The sequence below is a fragment of the Puma concolor genome, chromosome C1 (genome assembly GCF_028749965.1).
Source record: "Puma concolor isolate L17-30 chromosome C1, mPumCon1.1.hap2, whole genome shotgun sequence".
Taxonomy (NCBI): Eukaryota; Metazoa; Chordata; class Mammalia; order Carnivora; family Felidae; genus Puma; species Puma concolor.
The window spans coordinates 69,618,781-69,640,546 of NC_141674.1; positions in this window are offsets into that span (position 1 = coordinate 69,618,781).

Below are 21,766 nucleotides of genomic sequence, written 5' to 3' on the forward strand. Positions count from 1 at the left end.
TCATTCTTTCCTTTTCTGAGGATTTGTCAACTTTCTGCTACTAGGACTTTTCCGTGTGACTCAACACTGTCCTTACTTTAGAGCAATGTTGTTACTGGCCACCTTAAATCACTTCATCACAGGGGCGCCTGGGTGGCGCAGTCGGTTAAGCGTCCGACTTCAGCCAGGTCACGATCTCGCGGTCCGTGAGTTCGAGCCCCGCGTCGGGCTCTGGGCTGATGGCTCAGAGCCTGGAGCCTGTTTCCGATTCTGTGTCTCCCTCTCTCTCTGCCCCTCCCCCGTTCATGCTCTGTCTCTCTCTGTCCCAAAAATAAATAAACGTTGAAAAAAAAAAAAATCACTTCATCACAACAAAGAAATGCTTTCTCAGGGGAAAACCTCCTAAGAATTTAGATTAGATGAGAGTTATCTACTGATAAAGATATTTCATCCACTGGAGGAGGTTAAAATGTGGGCATTCACTCAACAATTGGGTTTTGAGGATCTACCATGTTTCTGTTCTAGGCACCGGAGCTAAAACAGTGAATAAGACAAAGTCCCTATCCTTTTTTAGCTTCATTTTACTAGAGAGACAAGCCAGGACTCTATAAATAAATGAAACCTATTATAATTTCAAATGGTGGTAATTGCTATGAATTAAAATAAATGCGGGAGAAGGAAGCTCTGATGGGGGCAGTAGAGGGAGAGGCTATTTTTGATAGGGTAGTCATGGAGATGCCCTCCAAAGAGGTGATATTTGAATTGAGATCTGAGGGCATGAATGTGTCAGGAGCACATACAAATTTGGGACTGGGGAGGATTAATATAAAGAATGTATCGTATTACAGTGAGTGCACAGCTGACGCTAACTAAACAATTTCTCATCATGTTCGTGCTATCTAGATGAGGGTAAATAGCATTCTCGGTATAAGGACAGCAAATATAAGAATTTGTGCATGTTAGAATCTCTGAGAAACAGAGGAAGAAATGAGCGTGCAGAAGTCTTATTAGTGAGTTTTCTTAAGATCAGTGCCTGTAGAAGAGAAGAGCCGGAAGCAGGAAGGAAGCAGGTTTGGGCAGAGAGAGGAGGCCAGCACAGTGATGCTCCTTCGGGGCCCAGCTGACCTTTTAAGGAGCTCTAAAGATGCAATGATCTTTCAGAGCTGCTGTGCATTATTAGGGCAAGAGGTCTAGGCCTATCCGTGTGAATTGGTCGTTCCACGTGGGCTGTTTCAGGAAAGCGATGTAACCCTGTTGGGCAGTGTGGGTCTCTTCAGCCTAGGCGTTCATTCCCTGGACAGACAGGTGAAAGTTGTTGATCAGTAGGACTCCCAGCAGCAAGGTGCTAGCACATAATTCTCCATGGATCTCTTACTTTTCCTTACAATCAGACGCACTTCATTCCTGTTACAAGTGCTTCAGGATCTGAGCGGTGCAATACAGATTTTAGCTGGATGAGTAAGCAACTAAATGTCATTTGGGGAATGCCTGGATTCCTTCAGATCAGACATTCAAATTCTATGTGTACCAAATGATTCTACGTAAATAATCTCTTTATTTCCTTTGTATAATAACATAAAGATCTTGATCGACCAGATATGAACCATTGGGTAAGTGCTTTGTTAATTCAGTTAAGCAAATATTTTTTGAAATGATGGTATAGTACTTTGTCTTCAAAGAGCTTAAAATTACTGGAAGAAGCAGATGTAAAGTCAACTCAATATAGTCTCTAATGCAAGATCAAGTAAACCAGGGATAAACAGCAAAGTATTTTGAAGTATGAAACATAAAATATTTTAAGTTTATTTATTTGGGGAGACAGAGAGAGCATCTGTGCACATGTGCACAAGAGTTGGGGAGGGAGAGAGAGAGGGAAAGAGAGAATCCCAAGCAGGTTCCACACTGTCACTGCAGAACCCAATGTGGGGCTCAATCCCATGAACCATGAGATCATGACCTGAGCTGAAATCAAGAGTTGGACACTTAACCAACTGAGGCATCCAGGTGCCCTAAAAGCATTAAATATTTTTAAGTAAAAGGTAGTAATATTAAATATATGGAATGTTGACATTTAGAAGGTACCCTTAAAGTAGAATTTTGATGCATCTGGAATGGGAGGAAGTCTTCCAAGTTGAGTCAAACAGGAAAGCTGTCCTGTAAGCATGCACAGTCAATAGGCTGGATGCTTGGGAGGAAGACTATGCAGGGATGTGGTGAGAGGTAAGATGGAAAAGACAATTCATACTTAGAATATGGCAGACCTTGAATGTGCTACTAGAAAATGAGGACTTCATTCTCTAAGCTACTATCTCAAAACGTGGCTTATGGGCACCTGCGTTAGGATGCCATGGATGTTGAATAAAAATTCATACTCTAACACTCCATCCCATACACTCTGATTCAGAATCTCTGAGACTAGTTTCCTGAAATCTGTAGTTGACATAAGCTTCCCATGATAGTTAGAGGATCTCTGCTCCAGATAATGGGACACCACAGAAAAGTCAGGTGTCTGCCTCCACAGCTCTGTAGGATGTATGAAGGATCTTTCTCACATTTGAAGTGTCAAACTGAAACGTTCCAAGAATTCTGGAATTTGAAGTATTTCAAATTTAATTTGTACTATTTCATTTTAAACAATAAATTAGTAACTTAATATACTCCACTTGCCCATTTCTGTTAATACAGAACAGCTTTTCTCCTCTTGCCAAAAATATTCAGTTCTGTAAGGTGCTCAGAAATTGTCAGTCTCATAGTTGCTATTCTCTGTTCTTAGTGAGACATTTTCTTTACTTCTGATCCTATGAATCATTTTTACCGTAGAACACAAGAAGTTTCTTCAGGGCCCCTGGAGACTCTGTTTTCTGAGTTGCAGTTATAGCAAAGAGTTTATTTTTTTTTGTTTATGATCTGTAAATTCCTTTCCAAATCTCTGATAGCTTCAGATCCCTTAGAAGCCAGTCTAATCTTTTATTTTCTACTTATAAGTCAATCCAATAATTAATTTTTTTTTTTCCCAAGGAACTTTCTTCCTCTTGCTTCAGTCACAAACACTTCTTTTTCACCTGCTTCATTTTAAAAATCCCTTGTTAATATTTTCTTTGATCTTAGCCTTCCTTTCCTTAGGAACTTGTGTCAGGGCCATGCACACTGATGGTGAAGTGATGCATTTTATAAAACATATCAGATTCCTCACCTTTCTCATTTATTGCTAGTAGAATTGTCACAGTAATAATGCAATGAGTATAAATAATGGTGCTTCTCTCTTCTCATTTTTTCCTCCCTCAAATCATATCTGACTCTTTTTACATCTTTTCTCACATCTCGTTTCCCCAGATTTCCTTTGCGGTAGGAGAGGAAATCTTTACAAAAGAGTCAAACACAGATGCTAGGAAGAAGAAGGAATTTCCCTCTGAGTCATGTAATAAGGGGTTGGGTGAAAGGAGAAAAATTGAGACGAGTCATGCCTTCTCTGGCTGTGAAGGTAAGGTAGGTCCAAAATTAATCAATGGATATGTCCTGTCTATCCCTCTGACTTCTAAAGAACGTCCCACCTTTACAAGCTTGAAGATGCTAAAAAAAACTAAAAAATAAAAAAATAGTTTTAAAAAATCTACAAAATGAGATCAGAAGTTAGGGTGAAAACATTAAGAACAGGGATAAAAAATGTGAGAAAAATTGGTTTATTTTTCAAAAAATTTTAATGAAAATTTAGAAGAGAGAAATAATGGATCTTCTCTACTTGTAAGAGACATGGATATAGGAAAACAGTAATTAATTTTTAAAATGTTGTTTACTATATTTCCTTTTTTGTTGTGTGTCAAAGTACAATCATAGCACTTTGAGGGGCGCCTGGGTGGCTCAGCTGGTCAAGTGACCAACTTAGTTTCAGCTCAGGTCATGATCTCATGGTTCATGAGTAGGATCCACCGCCCCCCCCCCCCAATCAGGCTCTGCACTGACAGCATGGGGCCTGCTTGGATTCTCTCTCTCCCCCTCTCTCTCTGCCACTCCCCTGCTTACACACACACACACTCTCTCTCTCTCTCAAATAAATAAATAAACTTAAAATATATATATATATTACAAATAAATACAATTAAAAAAAACACTTTGTAAACACTTGGTTGCTGGTGTTGGATGTCTGTGACTGTGATTCTGCTCTGAATCTGGGCCCCATGGGTCTCTGGATTCATAGCTGTTGACAAGTAAAACTCACAAAGCAAATGTAAGCAAACAGGCCTGGCATGTTAGAAAACGAGAGAAAAGTCTGCATTAATGTCTCCAGAAAGGGAGAGAATTGGTTCATCCCTGAGGCATGAGGAATGAGTCTTTCCAGGGATGACTGTCTTAGTATAGACTCAGACCAGAGGGGGACAGCTAGAGCCACCTGGACAAGCCAGGTGTGCTGAGGTCATGAGGATTGGGCCCAACGACCATAGGTATGGGGTGCAGCTGTCAATATTAACAATAGCAATATTGACTGTCTGCCTGAGAGGCAAGACTTTCCTGGGCACAGAGGGATAAAGAAGTGTTGTGGCGGGTAGGTGGGAGGCGGGCAGGTCAGAATTCTAGCATCACCTACAATACATACAACATCTATTCCTCCAAACAAACAAACTTCTGTTATTCTAGCATCTTTCTGCTCTGTTCCCTTTGATAGTCAAATTTCTAAGAAACATTCTCTACGGATGATGACTCTACTTTCTTAATTCCTTGCTTTTCTTTGCCACCTACAGCCAAACCCACCACCAGTTGCTAGTGCTTTGGTCATCAGACTCCACACAAAATATATTCACTACTGCTGCCACCGCAGCACCCTCTGACATGGGCTACTGTGGAGCCTGGGGAGTCTCTTCTGGTGAATAATGTAAGTGCCCAGCTAGGGTGATTACAAGGAGAAAAAGAGTAATGGCTGCAGAATGTGAGTGCCAGCTCCCTCGAGAGTTGTGTTCGCCATTGTAAAAGCATGAAAATGTAATTCTCGTTTTACTTGCCAGTCGTGTAAGCTTGGTTAACATGAATCTGTCTTTCAGAGATCTATCCATTCCTAGTGAACTGAAAAACAAAAAAAATTCTAAGCCTGAAAGATTAAGGTTGAGGCCAGGACTAGGTGATCTTACTAAGTAAGGCACTCTCAACAAGAAATCAGCAGGTCTGTCCACCCTAGAGCAATTCTGTCTCTTCTTCTAAGTTCTGTAGTCACAACAGTGACTTCATCCTTTTATTTTACTTATTTCACTGGGTAACTTTGCATGATAGGTGTTCAAACCTTTTGACTGCTTCTGGATTTACTTCAATGAGCACCTGCAAACCACATCCTTCTTTTCAAACATAATTGATTGAATTTCAATAATAGTAAGATGTTATTAGACTGGACTCTTTTGAATATTGAACAGTTTTGAATATTGCCCATTTCTGATTTGGTGATATTGATGATTAAGTCAGTTACAGTAAACACTGCATCTTTGTCTGAACTTAATATTCCTTAATATTGTAAAATAAGCCATCTATAATGGCTTTTTTTTCATCAAGTCTCAAAATTCTCAAGTCAATATGGGGGTTTGGGGGTATCTCAATCTCAGTATCCTTAGTTTATCTTGTTTTTTTTCCCCTCCCTTTCATTTTTTCTTTTTTTTTTTTTTTGAATTTGCCTTTAATCTAGATGCTTCATATAATGTTTTAAGAACTTCTTAAAACCACTCTGATTTTATTAGTAATTACATTTTAAAATGTGTCACTGAAAATTCTCAAATCAATATGGGGGTTTGGGGGCATCGCAATCTCATTATCCTTAGTTTACTTTATCTTGTTTTTTTCCCCCTCTCTTTCATTTTTTCTTTCTTTTAATTTGCATTTAATCTAGATGCTTCATATAATGTTTTAAGAATTTCTTAAAACCACTCTAATTTTCTTAGTAATTACATTTCACAATATGTCAATGCTTACTATATCCAGTGAGAAAATGCTGCTTCCCTTAAAATATAAAATCATGGCTATGGATCTTTTACCATTACTTGTAAGTGGTTTGTTTGCAGTATTCTCTAGCAGAATAAAAACAAAACCTTAGTGATTTGTCCCATTTTAGTTTTAACTATGTCACTTATTCTTGATGTGTAATATAATATATATGATTAAATGCTTCTTAGCTGTATCAGGGTATTGGTTTATTCAGGGCTTGATAAAACTCAGTTAAACTACATAATAATTTACTGGATTAATTGGATATGTGTATATTCCTATGTATCTCATATAATATGGAGTAGAATGGCTTTCTAAAAGATCCATAGTATTAATGAGACCTAGCTTAAGGGTGATTTTTGAGTATGAGCAGTCATTAAGTTTTGAATTTCTTTACCTTCGAAATACTTAAAAACACTGATTAGCTCAATAATGTCAACCATTTAAGTTGACTGTAGGGTTTATATTACCTTGCCTGTTTACTTATGGAAAACCTCTGTGTATAAATGCTATTCTTCTAATATCACCTTCTATATTATTGAAGGAATGCTACAATAGTAACTTTGATTTATGCAACACACTATTTCTAATGAATTAGAACTATAGTATATCATCTTATTAATTCTTTTAACCTTGCTATGAAGTACAGGATGAGTAAAGTAATAAATGAGTGGCATTTATTAACATCTTCATTTTATAGTTAAAGAAGACAGATGACAAGGTGACTTAGTTTTCCCTAAATTTAAAAAATCTAACTGTTTGGATGACAGAGATAATATTGGCTTCAAGTTCCCAAATATTCAACTAGTAGATAAGCTACAGCTTTGTTAAAGTCATTGAAAGTTTTTGCAAGTGTGCAATATATGCAAATACATTTTCATATCATGTATGTGTGCGTACATGTGTGTATATGTATACATTGTATCCCATTCCTTTCCATTCTATTCTAAAAAATCATAAAATCAGGTAGCTTTTTATCATTATGAAAGATAAATATTTTCTTCCTCTCTCTCTCCTCTTAATCTGTGAGTGTGTGTGTGTATTAAGGTATATACTAACTGAACAGCTTTCATTTCTTAAAAACTCTATAACTCAGGGAAAAGCCACTAAATTTAAAAAAAAGTTCATTAATTTTAATGGAGAAATTATGATGCATTACGTCTGCAAAAAATTCTGAAATAATTTTCACAGATATAAAAATTATATTGACTGAACAATAAAAAACAATTTGGAAGTAAATTCGGTCTGTTCATAAAATAGAACATCGTGAAGCCTAATTATACTCCTTTCTTTTTCTGTACTATTTTCATCACAAATATTTCAACTTTTGGAGAGCTCATAGTTACCAGTTCAAAATAAAATTGTAGCGCAGAAAAACGTTTTTAGGTAAAACTAAAGACTATGCATAGGAAGGCTTTTAAACACTGAAATTGCTCACACGCCATAGCTAAAATAACCATAAAATACACTAAATAACACAATTTGGGTTTATCCAAAGATGGCATGTTGTTCAAATTTGTCTCCTTTATAATAGAAACTGTCATTTCAGGTAAATTGGTGAATGTGCCTTTGCCTGAACTCAAAATCTCAAACTATCACTTCTTATAGTGTGTTTATTGCATGGTGTGTGTGTGTGCGCGCGCACATGTATGTGTGAGTGTGTGTGTGTGTGTGTGTGTGTGTGTGTGTGTGTGTTTAGAGTCATAATAATCCCCAAAATGAGTAGTTTGAAAAGTAGTATAAATTCAAGGGTCATTGTATTGAAAAATTATTACCTGAAATGTCATTGTGTGAGGTAAGTCAATATTTCTCATGTCTAGGCCATTAGACCATATCATTCTAATGAACTTAGAAATCAAACTTTTCTTAATTGATTATTAAGAGAAAAATTAGCCTTCCCTGGCATGAATCTTGGCTGTATTGTTTAAAAGAAGCAGGGCCTAGTTGTAAAGACAACTATTTAACACAGTTTGATGTTGAGTGTTCACTTATGCTACTAAGTTATTGAAAGCCATCATTCTAGGCTAGTGCTAAGGAAGAGAAAAATTAGCCTTCCCTGACATGAATCTTGGTTGTATTGTTTAAAAGAAGCAGGGCCTAGTTGTAAAGACAACTATTTAACACAGTTTGATGTTGAGTGTTCACTTATGCTACTAAGTTATTGAAAGCCATCATTCTAGGCTAGTGATAATCAGGTTTGACTGACCCACAGTTTCCAGAGTTAGAAAGTGTTATTCTCAGTAAATAAATGTTTTCTGTAAATTTATGAAAGACAATATGGCCCAGGGCACAAATGCAATCATTTTTCAATGTAAGCGATGGCTATCCATGAAAAAGGGGACTGCCAGTTTGCCTTAGCAAGTAAGGTCAGGCAGTGATGCAAGGATTTAATACAAGTTATTCAATAATAACCTGAAAAGTTTGTGCAGCTGGCCCAAGGGTGGTCATCCAAATAACTGTTTGGTGCAGACAAAGAAAGGTGCAGATTTAATAAACCAAATTTCAACTATTATACTTCACTACAGGGAAGTACTCAAGACTATGAGTCATTTACTCAACTGCCCTGGAACTTTTGGTTAAAGCAATTGTCAGCTACTGCTGGAAAGCTTTGTAGGGACATGGCCCCTCACATTAATACAGAGGAATGCTAGATTTTTTTTGGGGGGGGGTCTGGGTTGTTTTTTGTTTGTTTGTTTTTTGTTTTCTATAGGATAATCGTAGGCCTAAACTAAACACATTAAATTTTCATTTTATTTAAATAGAAATCAACAAACTTTCTTCCATGTTTCCACATAGTCTGATTCATTTAAACACATAGAATTTTTATTTTACAGTATGTTATTGATACCCTTGTGTTTTATATTTTTCATATCATGTATGTGTATTTGAACATAATTAATGTTCAAATATATAGGGAGATAAATTTCTTAATATGATATTGAATACTAGCCTCAAATGTGGTCTCAGAGTTAGGTTGCCTGGCCTTCTAACCTGCATCTGTCTCTTCACCAAGTGGAGAAACACGTTCATTAACCATCCATGCTTTAAATTTCTCATGTGTGAAATGGAGATTACAATACTACGTACATTGCAGAGTCATATCAGATTTAAATGAACTAATCAAGGTAAATGATATTAAAGTTCCCAGCACATAGCAAGGACTCAATAAATTTTAACTGTTACTACTATAGCATGGACTAATGTGTTTCTACAATTCAACTGTGGAAGAAATACTGTATTTTGAACTTTTCTTAGATCAACTTAGTTTTAAACTGTGAGCTTTCCCTTCACTGAAAGTGGAAAATTTAGCATCATTCAACCATGGGGATTCTTTCCACATCTGAAGTCTGTCAAGCTGCCAAGATTCCAGGATGTTTGGTAATACGAGAAATCAAACTGGGAAGTTTGGTTGTCCAATATATGTCCACGTTAGTTATGAATGAGGATCCCAGTGTGCCATCCAGCAGTGTTGCTTCGTCCCCACTGCTCTGCTATGACCTGTTTTAGGCAGAGAATCTTTGGCAATTCTGGGATCCCCACCCCTAGTTCACCCTATGATGAACTCTAGGGTAAATTCTTACTTTGAGCTCCTAACACGTCTTCTACCCCGTGGGACCCATAGATCTCTCTCTCTTCGTCTTTAGTTGTGGAAAGTCCTTAAAACAAAGAAAGAAGGAAACAAAGAAACAAACAACCCTTTTACCAACTTGAATGAAAAAATGAAAAAAAGAGAACCCTTCAAGGAAAAGCATAGATTGTGGATACATCTAGAATGCCTTTCAACATTATTTTAAAATAAAATTTAAAAATCACCACTTTTAAGAATCTCTACCCTTTGATCATGGTCTCACCTACCTAGAGCTCCTTATTTCCTCTTTATAGTTCAAAAATTTCCAGTATATTTTTCACATGGTATAATAAAAGACATTAAGGAGTCATCCATGAGTAAATGCTATGTGACTCCTCTGTTGCTACTCCTGCCTTAGCTCCCATTCTGTTCCTTGCCTTCTACTCCACCACCTCAAATTGATGAGAAATTGCTAGAATAGATATTTTTGCTAGTAAATATTAAATCTGCTACCTCCTTATATCTCCTCATCTCTCCTGCTATGGTCCCAATGATACCAGTGTGAAACTGGCTTGCCTCAAGTTAGATACAGCAAACAGAAGACAGTTGTACTTGATAAAAGAGAAAAGTGTTGACTCTATTACATAAAGAGCTACTTAAAATGCATTTCAGTAAGCTGCATTGTTTAGTTGGAATATTAAATGACATTACGATACATTGATGACTGATATCTATTAAAAATAGTGTTCAGAATAGTTTAAACCTGCCTAATTTGAGGAAAAGTTTTCAGTACAGGGTTGTAGTGCTTTCTCTCTCAAAAAGAGTGTATCTTGATTCCAGCATGGTGGGAGGAATATGAAAATTCCCAGAACAAGACACTCCAAATATGGTTATGCTTCTAAAATTAAGAAAAAGTGAAATTCTGTTTTAAAGTGCATGTTTTCCTGTCATTTGAAGAATTTTGCCTTTGAAGTGATGGCGTGTATTAAGGATAACAATTTGCTTTGTGTTTATATAGGGGCCCAATAACTACAAATTTGTTTTCTAATTTCTATCATTTTTTAATGTTTACTTATTTATTTTGAGAGAGAGAGAGTGTGTGCACGCACACACACACACACGTGGGGCAGGGGCAGAGAGAACGCAACATGGAACTCAGTCTTAGGAAGCAGGAGATCATGACCTCGGCCAAATTCAAGAGTCGAATGTTTAACTGCCTGAGCCACCCAGGCACCCTCAACTTCTATCATTTGATTTTTGTAACACCTCTATGAGATAGGCAGTAGAAGGTATTAAAATAATCTATTTTCAGATGAGGAAATCTAGGTCCTTCAGAGAAGCTTGATCAGAGAAGATCTGTCCAAGGTTATAGAGGTTATAAGGGCTGGGCCCAGAACTTCAAATCTGGCCTTTTGATTCAAACCTAATACTCTTTTCATGTGTAACCTGAAGCAGGTTATAAATCTGGATGGCAAATAGCATCCACTTTGCATGCCAACTCTAATAAATTGGAAAGTATGCTTGAAATAATTCTTGAAGGACACATAAGAAGATACCCAGGTGAGGATGGGGTGTTTCAGGTAGAGACAACCACATATATAAAGTCCCAATGATATAAGAGGACATATAGCATTCAAAGATCTTCAAATATTTTTCTTTATTTCAACTAAAAAGTGCACCTTTATTTTAAAATTGTTTGCTTTGCCTTCTGACACTCTAATGGAAAAATCCTCTTTTAATAATGCCAGCTTCTTTGGGCCTCACCATGGCTCACTACAGCTGGGTCTCCACAGTCATGTCAGGCCTCTGGATCATTTATTCAGACTTACTGCTAGGTTAACCTGATGGCAGTTACCCAGTGATGTGTCTTTCTAGATGTTTGTTTTGTATAATTAGAGAAAGGCTTTATCATGCCTAGTGACTGACTATGAAATATTTTCTGATTATATACCAAAATTATGAACTGGATAAATAAACCCCCTTGGTAATGATGTTCTAAATTTTGCTATTTAATAAAAATATTTTGGAGATTTTCTCATATTTTCAATTAGTAATTTATGATAGTTGTGCCTCTGATGAAAAGTAACATAATGTAACAATTATTATTATTATTATTATTATCTTAGCCAGTATTATTTTATGCTATGTTTCATGAACTTGTAGAGAAATTTACACAAATTATCTATATTACTTGTAATCCTTATAATAACATACTTATCCCCATTTTATAAATGAGGTAAATTAAGATTAGAGATATAAAATAACCTGATAAAGTCACAGAGCCATTAAGAGATGTAACAGGGTTGTTAACCTATGTCTTTCTGTTCCCAGATATGAATGTTCTCAACCATCATCTCTTGTATCATAGTTGCTTAACTTTAAATGTAAAATGAGAAATGCAGAGAAGAATCTGCCTCTATATAGCAGTACCTCAATAATTTGCATAGAGGAACATCACCTTATAATGGTAAAAAATAAAAATTCTTTGCTCAATACATATTTATTGGCACATGTAAATAACTCAAGTTGATTAGATTAAATTCGGTCCATTTCTCCAATGTTTCTTCTGGTGACTTTATTTGTAATGATCCCATTTCATATTTTGACTTAACAGTTGTTTTGGAACTCTGCTTTGAAGTTAATCTTTTAGGCCATATTTACCACAAGAATTGCTGGAACTTTGGTGAGAATGTTTATCAGAAGGAAAAAACAAAAAACAAAAAACTCATTCCCTTTCCCCAACCTGGTTTGATTTCTGTAAAGAAAACTGGACTGCAGATTTTATGTACTCAGACTCCTTTAGGCTTTTCTAAGGCTTTATGGTGTTTTCCCAACAATATTTATTTTTTTTTTTAATTTTTTTTTTCAACGTTTATTTATTTTTGGGACAGAGAGAGACAGAGCATGAACGGGGGAGGGGCAGAGAAAGAGGAAGACACAGAATCGGAAACAGGCTCCAGGCTCCGAGCCATCAGCCCAGAGCCTGACGCGGGGCTCGAACTCACGGACCGCGAGATCGTGACCTGGCTGAAGTCGGACGCTTAACCGACTGCGTCACCCAGGCGCCCCCCAACAATATTTATTGATCTGGTTTCCTTTGACTTCCAGAATATTTCCTGACAGAAGATTACCAATATAGCAATTTTTTTACTCAGCATTCAACTTTCTTTCCCCAGTGAAGATCTTCTGCTGAATGTGGGGCTATCCTGATTTAGAGGGAGGTATAGTGATTCAGAATCACTGTCACATCTACCTCTGCCAATGAATGATTGATTACCACATGGTTATCTGAGAGATTTTGTCTATGTTCTAATTTTTTCCCCATTTTTTTCACCATGATAAATGTACTTTTTAATTCCCATCCCCTATTTCCCCCATCCCCTCCCCCCCACTTCCCCTCTGGTACCCATCAGTTTGCTCTCTATAGGTAGGTCTGTTTCTTAGTTTCTCTCTCTCTCTCTTTTTTCTTTGCTTGTTTGTTGTGTTTCTTAAATTCCACATATGAGTGAGATGATATGGTATTTGTCTTAGTCTGACTTATTTCACTTACCATTATACTCTAGCTCTATCCATTTTGTTGCAAATGGAAAGATTTCATTCTTTCCTATAGAATTTCCCACTCATCTGTCATTGGATACCTGGGCTACTTTCATGATTTCACTATTGTAAATAATGCTACAATAAATATAGACACACATGTATCCCTTTGAACTGGCATTTTTGTATTCTGGGGGTAAATACTCAATAGTGTGATTGCCGGTCATAGATTAGTTCTATTTTTAATTTTGGGGGGAACCTCCATACTGTTTTCCATAGTGGCTGCACCAGTTTGTATTCCCACCAACAGTGCAGGGAGGTTCCTTTTCCTCCATATCCTCACCAACACTGGTCGTTTCTTGTGTTTTTGATTTTAATCATTCTGACAGTTGTGAGGGGATATCTCATTGTGGTTTTGATGTGCATTTTCCTGATAATGTGTGATGTTGAGCATCTTTTCATGTGTCTGTTGGTCATCTATATGCTTTTTTTAGAGAAATGTCTGCTTATGTCTTCTACCCATTTTTAAATTGGATTATTTGTTTTTGGGTATTGAGTTGTATCAGTTCTTTATATATTTTGGGTGCTAACCCTTTATGAGATATATTATTTACAAATACCTTCTCCTATTCACTAAGTTGCCTTTCAGGCTATGTTCTAATCTTAATGAGAACAAAGGTGTTCAAGAAAATGGAAACTGCCATAAATTTGCCTATGTCTTGTCTTGAAATGAACATATTGATTGCTTTGGAGTATTAGCTATGATGTAAGTGAAGTAACAGACTACCTATTCCAAAGTATGTGATCAAAATTTTGCCCTATTATCCTTTCATTATTTCTTCAATTAAACCAATTATTAAGTATTTACCTTTGAGGGAAACTTATTTAGTGTCTTCTCCCTAGAGACTATTAAAAGTTTGCTTGTTTTTGATTGGCCCATCGATGTAACTATTAGAAGAAAAAAAAAACCTACTTCACTGCTTTACTCCTTTTAAGCCTTTGGAAATGACTGAGTCCAGAATTCTGACAATGTTAACACTATCATTCAATTTTAATAAACCATACTTTGAAGCCAAAATTAAGTGCTTCCTGAAAACAGTATATTATAGGATAGATGGATTCCCTACACAACGATGTTAGCTTCCTCTTGACCTGAAAATTCCTTTATACCTTAATTAAAGGGTAGAACAATGAACACTAAGCAGGGCACTGACAGAAAAAAGGAAAATGCATTCCTTCAGAATTGCTAGTTTTTTGGTCTAAGGCTTATCCAACAAGCCATTTTCCAAGTGTTTATTAAATCAAGCAAAACAGTGTTTTTCACATGTCTTAGTGTTTCTAGAATCAAATCAATTCAAAAATAGGTGAGGAAAGGAAGTGTGTAAATCACAATTTACATTGAGAAATTGATTCCTTTCCCCAAATGAAACCATGCTCTCTGTCAGGGTGCAAGAACATCAAAGCAGCTATGAACAATGAGAATGAAAACAGGGGTTTTGAAATGGAAATTGAACTTTTAATGCTTTGCTTATGGTGTATAGGATGTTACTATGGGTTAAAAACAGTCTCCCTTTCTGATTTTTCACATCAGAATAAATTAGTAATTTTCTTAATTTTCATTGCTCTTTAGAGTAACTACATTGATATTTTCTTACCATGTAATCTTTCAAAGATCATGAGACTTTAAAGAAAAAATCAAGAAGCTTTAAATTAGTGTTGGTTTTTATTTTGTTGTTTAGGTGGATACCTTATTTTAAAAATGCCTAATTCTATGGGGATATAGACTGACCGATTTTAGCCAGCTTCAGTCCTCTTATGTAGTCTGTGTGGCCCTGATGGGTGTCTTCTTCAGCCTCGACCTTTTTAACTTGGGCCTGTGATGAGCAATTTGTAAATATGTTATATAATCTAGATTCCAAATAAAGAGTGAATACTTATATCTGATCATCTTTGTTGTTCTTAAATTGTAGCTTAATTATTAGAGAGTAGAGATATTGTTTTCTACTTGAAAACATTTTAGGGCTATAATTTTTATAATTTAATGATTATAAAGTAATGTTACAAAAACTCATGTGGTGAAAATTGATTCACATATTTTATATTTTGAATATATAGCAGTGCCTCACTTATCTTAGTATTTGAAAAAAAAAATCTGTTGTCATATTTCCTTTTGGTGAAATAGGGTCTTCTGTGAGGTTTGACAGCACGGGTAAGATATAAGAAACCATGCTTTAAAGTTCATATTACAAATTTGGGCACATTTGCTATCATTCCACATAGCAAATAAAAAATCTTGTCATTAGATGAGGGGCTTTTAGACGAGAAAATACACATGTAATATACAAACTATATTTTGTAATTATACTTGGATACTAATTTGTAAGTTGTGTGTCTAGGTGTGAATAGCAAAATTATGGCAGAAAAATTTTCAAGAATAAGTTGGCACTTGTAAATATATCGTAAGAGAAGAATAATGTTTTCTGGTGATAATCCAGGTACATATGTATTATTTTGTTCAGTTCTTGTATTTTCATTGTAACTCTATCTGTCAAGGATGATTTGGCGCATTGTCCCTGTATCTCCTATTTTTCCCTCAAATACATTCTCATCCAGCTCTATGCCCCATGAGACTGACTGTGTGGCCGACATTAATGGGCTCCCTTACCCATCAGCTTCCTGTTTGGCTAAGCAAATGAGGGTCTGCAGAAAGAGATCAGAGCTGGAGGAGAATGAGGTCCTCTGTGTCCTCTCTGTGGCTTGCTCAGGTCTACAAACTTTCTACCATTGACCGCAGGTAGAAACTCCTGAGGGATAACTCCTCACAGTGCTCTCTCTCCATTTCCATTAATGTAGCCTCTCTTCTCTGCCTGAGAGCTACACATGATAAAAGCGTCAGGTGTTATTGGACCCAGGTTATTGCAAATTCTTTGGTGATTCCCCTACATCCTATCCACATCTTTGTAAGTAAGTGGGCCCTCTATTATACTCTCCACAAACTATACGATTTGAGTGTCACATATTTCTTGTCAATACCAGACAGGTCCACATACTCATGCAGAATATGATAGGATAAACTTGAGTTTCCCCTTGTGTCTCCACAGACTGGGCCATTCTTTGATTCTAGGAAATTGATCCATGTCCATTTTAGAATTCCCTCCCTCAACTCCATGGACACTCCCTCTTAGGCATTGATGATCTCTCTTGGAAGTTTTAGTTTCATCGCCATTGTTTGGCTTTAGACCTTTACCAAGAAATTAAGTCCAGCTCAAACGCGTCATCTTCCACAGAGCTGTGCTCGTTGTTCTTTTTTCCTGTGTTCCTAGTCAGAATTAGGTTTCCCCCTTGGCGTTATCTTTGTAGCTCTTTGTTTAGAACGCCTCCTAGAAACAGTCTCATTCCCTAAAGTATTGGGGCTATGTCTTTATTGATAGGTTTCTTGAAACCAAAAGCTTTCAACGCGCATGTATTGAATATCAGACAAGGGTCTGTGCTAGATGCATGGGAACAAGGATATGAAAAAGAATAAAAGGTAGTAATTTGAAGAGTCACAGTTCCTACTGACCTTCTTTAAAAAGAAAGCTGTCAGTACCCATCATCTGGATTCCTTGCTAGCACTTTTCTCCAAACACAAGTGTAAACACATTACTATACAACAACTCTGACCACTACTCCCACCACCAGCAAACAAAACTCACAACTAATCTTTGATGGAGACTTCTGTTTTCAAAATAAAACTTAAATTCCTGAGTACCATATGGAAATACTCAAAGAAAGGGACTCCTGCCAATCCAGGTTTAGTTTTTATTCCACATTATCACCACTATTAACCCTCACCCCATTGGATTGTTCAGTGTTTCGTTCCACGCCCTGTGCCTCTCAAGTTGAACGTTTCTATTTTTTCTTATCTTGCCCTTTACTATAACTTCCAACTGTCAGAGGAAGGTGTTCCCACCAAGGTCCAGCCTATCTGTCAGCTATCCCACCAGATCTTCCAACTCCAATGAATGGCAATCCATTACTGAGTTTTCCTTTTATCAGTGCTAATGGCATGCATATAGTCTTCCCAATTACATCCTAACTTCCTTAGGTCAAAGGATCAAACTCATTCATACTTGCAGACTGATGGTACCTAGTGGAGGCCAACTTTACACATGCATTTTGAGCTCAGTAAATATTTCTAAAGTGGAATGACTTACTAGTGATGTAATTAAACTTACTGCGACCTTTCTTCAGAAGAGAGTGGTAAGTTAGCTCTGCCGCAAGAGGGGTAAACATAAAGTTAGGTAACTGTGAATTTTAACCTTATTAGTCTTCATTTAAATTAAAAACTGATTTACTTTAGTTTCTGTCTCTGACAGAAGACTCTAGCTACCATTTCTTCTCTTGCCGAGTAGAATTACTCTCAGAGTCTGCAAAAGTCAAGTTATACAGGGTTGTCTTTTTTACTCCTTTTGAATTTTTCTTTCATTTTCAAAACATGAAACTTCCAAAAATTATTGGCATGCAGTTTAAAATAATTATGTATTTGTGCAAAATCTGAAAAAAATGCACTTGAATAAGATGCAAATATCCACAATTCATAAAATAATTCGTTTGGGCCCAATTACTGCATTTTAAAAGTATTAAAGAGGCTTTTTTAAAACATCTAAGGATGTTCTTTTTTTTTTTTCAAAAATAAATCTCCAAAGCTACCTATGGATTTATTGAAATATTTATGATAAAACGGAATCCAGAAGCTTTATGTTGGTGGCATCAGAAAGAGGTTGAGTGATAGACAATGATCTGATTCTCAGGGTGAATTATTAAAAATATATTCTTCTTTACAGATCAAGAATTGAAAGATCAAGCAGCACAGTTCAAAAGTTGAAAGAGATTAGATAAAAGATGGGTTGTGCAGAAGAACCCAAGGAACAGATAAAACAACTGGTAAGGTGGTCACTGAATCTCATTGAACCATGTATGTATGAGAGAAAGTTGAAATTTTTGGAAAGAGACTATCCCTGTGTGTTATTAGCAACAAATATTAAATTTATAATAGTCCTTTATACATAAAACATATAATTTCATAATTCTCCCACTTCTGTAACATAATAAATATCTAATATTTTAAACATTTATCAAAGGCCACATACATGATTTCATTTAATCCACATGAGATCGCCAAGAGGAAAACAGGTATTGCATCTATTTTTTGAAAGAAAAAACAGAGACAGATTTTGTAATGTTCCTAAAGTCCCCAGAAACATTTGATATGGGGTTGTAGGGTACTTTCTTCTGGTGAACCAACTTCTCCTTCATTTCATGGGTACTCAATCTGAAAACTGGCAGACTAGTCTGCAAGCTAGGCAATGGATCAGGACTCTTTATGATGGCCATTTCCTTAGCCTGGTGATCATCCAATCTTGACTTCTTTTGATTATTTAGATTGATAATGCCCTTGTTGGCCGCTCCTCTTCATTGCCCTTGCATGTACAATGTACTATAAACCATTTCCATAGCTCTCTGTGAGTCAGTACTGTCCCCAAACCACTGCCACGCCAACATACTGTTCATTAAGATAACTGTTCTCACCTTGCTCTGACAGTTAAACACTCCTTCCTGGCCTTTATTATGATTATTTTGAAGCTTCTCATCCTTATTAGCACGAAGCCCAGTTTTGCAATAACATCTCCTATAGTCAGTCTTGGTCTAGAGAGGACAGCTACCACTGAGATTCTTGGGACATCCGTTAATAATTTGATAAATGTGTCTCTGACATCCCTTGTGGAACATAGTTAGCTAATGGTTATCGCAGGTCTTATGTAAAACTCTCCTACTACAGGGCCTGGGTGGCCCAGTTGGTTAAGCATCCAACTTTGGATCAGGTCATGATCTCATAGTTCATGGGATTGAGCCCTGTGTCGGGCTCTGCGCTGATGGCATGGATCCTGCTTGGGATTCTCTCTCTCTGCCCCTCCCACTCTGTCTCTCTCAAAATGAATAAACTTAAAAAAAAAACCTCTCCTACAATACTAATTTTTCTGAACTATTTAATGACTTCTTCCATCACTTTTCGTGGTAATTTCTGCATTTTACTTCACTTTGTATTGGTTGTCACTTTCTCCCAGTTTCTAAGAGACTTTCCAGCAGGTTTTTGCAGTCTTCTAGGGCTCTTACCAAGGTATTAATTCCTCTATTTGGGGAAAGTACTCCCATATTGATAAACTCTCTCTTATGCATCTCTATATTCTACCACCTCCTTTCTGAACCGAGAACTCGCCTGATCTAAAACCACACAAATTTCCCTGGCCTCTGTAAGTATATCTTGGTTAAGTTCTTTAGCTTCTTTCAGGTATAGTCTCTTTCCTTCCTCAGAAGCTGCATCATGTTCCCAACTGAGTTATATTGTACCTTTACTTTCTTTGTTAGTCTGATGACCAGGGGAGGAGGTAAAATTAAATCCTGAGAAGTATGTCCACTATCTTGCAAGACAGAGCCTTTGGCTTGTCTTCAACTAATGGTTAATGCTAGTCTTTAAGAGGAAGAAATAGACCATTTCTGGAGGCCCAGATGATTTCGCAGAATCTGAGGATTAAAAAATTTTGAGTGCATTGATCCAGATGTTCTCATCTGAAAATGTCAAGTTCTACTTTTTCTTAATTAGAGCCCTGACTTTGGTATACCAGACTTGTGGAGTTGAAATTTAACCTTCACTAGAGCTCAGCTACCCATATAATTAAGATCCGGGCTTGGAGCGCCTGGGTGGCGCAGTCGGTTAAGCGTCCCACTTCAGCCAGGTCACGATCTCGCGGTCCGTGAGTTCGAGCCCCGCGTCGGGCTCTGGGCTGATGGCTCGGATCCTGGAGCCTGTTTCCGATTCTGTGTCTCCCTCTCTCTCTGCCCCTCGCCCGTTCATGCTCTGTCTCTCTCTGTCCCAAAAATAAATAAACGTTGAAAAAAAAAAAAGATCCGGGCTTAATCCTCAGCTTTTTCACCCCTCCTCTATCGATAGGAGATGAGATTCTTTTTAAACACTACTTATGGCAATGCCTGCGGAGGGACTCAGCTGTGAGCCATCAGTAGTAAGTACTTCTGGCAACTAGCAGAATGAATGTCTATGCTCAGAAGATGGCAATCTGAGTGATTAGTCACATCATCCAGGAGAAGGGAGGGCTTCTTTTTCTAAGGTCATGAATATTTCAGCATTTATTTTTTATTTTTTTTAATTTTTTTTTTCAACGTTTATTTATTTTTGGGACAGAGAGAGACAGAGCATGAACGGGGGAGGGGCAGAGAGAGAGGGAGACACAGAATCGGAAACAGGCTCCAGGCTCTGAGCCATCAGCCCAGAGCCTGACGCGGGGCTCGAACTCACGGACCGCGAGATCGTGACCTGGCTGAAGTCGGACGCTTAACCGACTGCGCCACCCAGGCGCCCCGACAGCATTTTAAGCACTGATGAGAAGGGTCAAAGTTGAAATCACAAAGAGTAAAAAGAAAATCATACAGTGCAGTTTTATGAAGGATGGGATAAATGGGATACAAAATTTAGGCAAAATCCGTAGCTTTAGATTGGAGAATGGATGCCTAATGTGTTGAGTTAGAGAGAAAGAGAAAAGATGAACGTAGATGCAGAAAGGTTTTTAGGCTTGTTAACAAGTAGTAGAATGACTCACAGGGCACCTGGATGGCTCAGTTGGTTTAAGCATCTGACTTTTTATGTCCGCTGAGGTCATGATCCTACGGTTCATGATCTCCAGCCCTGTGTCAGGGCTCTGTGCTGATGGCATGAAGACTGCTTGGGGTTCTCTCTCTCCCTCTCCCTCTGCCTGTCTGTCTCCCTGTCTCTGTCTCTGTCTCTTTCTTTCAGTAAGTAAATAAACTTAAAAAAAAAAAACCCAAGCAGTAGAGTGACTCTTACCTGATGGTAATACAGTAAGAGCCAGAATCAACTTTTAAGAATGAAAGAACCGTGAGCCAGTGGTGATTTTAGGAGAATGGAAAAACATTGGAAAGGTTTTATCTACAGAATTTTTTTTATTGTGTCCTTACTGTGTGTTATTCTGGAGAGTATGGAATTGATTATCAGAGAAACATGGTAAAACTGACATTGTTGAGGGCCCAGATGAAATGGTGGTCAAGAATATTTTGTACAAAGAGCCTCCCCTATTTTGTGGCTTTCTCCAATTGTGTTCCACTGACCCAGTACATACTTTTGTTAATCCAGGGTTGAGATTTTGCCATATGGATCCCATGAAAGTAGAGGTGAGTGAGGTATTGGTCAGAATGTTATAAACTGAAGGAGGAAAAACAAAATAAAAGAAGATACTAATGGAGTGACTCATAATAGACAGTCATAACTATACATTAGAATGGCACTAGGAGAAACGAACATGTAGCCTGGAAATAGAGAAAGCCATTTTTGAAAAGTGACTGGGAGCCATGAGTGGATTAGATGCTAAGATCTAGGGTGACTCTTGGAGTAGATTGCCAATGAGGAGTATAGGAGAAGTCATTTCAGTTGAGTATTTACCAACCGTATTTTCTGTCTTCATTATGACTGGTCTCTCAGCAGTACTAAAAACTACTAATACATTATTTTCTTGGTTACATTTATGGTTTCTGTGTCATCACACATAACTGATTTCTCTTCTACCCCTCTTTTCTCTTCTTCTTTCTAACCTTTGTTGGTTCTTCTTCTGAAAACTAACTTTTCAATGACATCCAAAAGCTCTTGTCATTCAG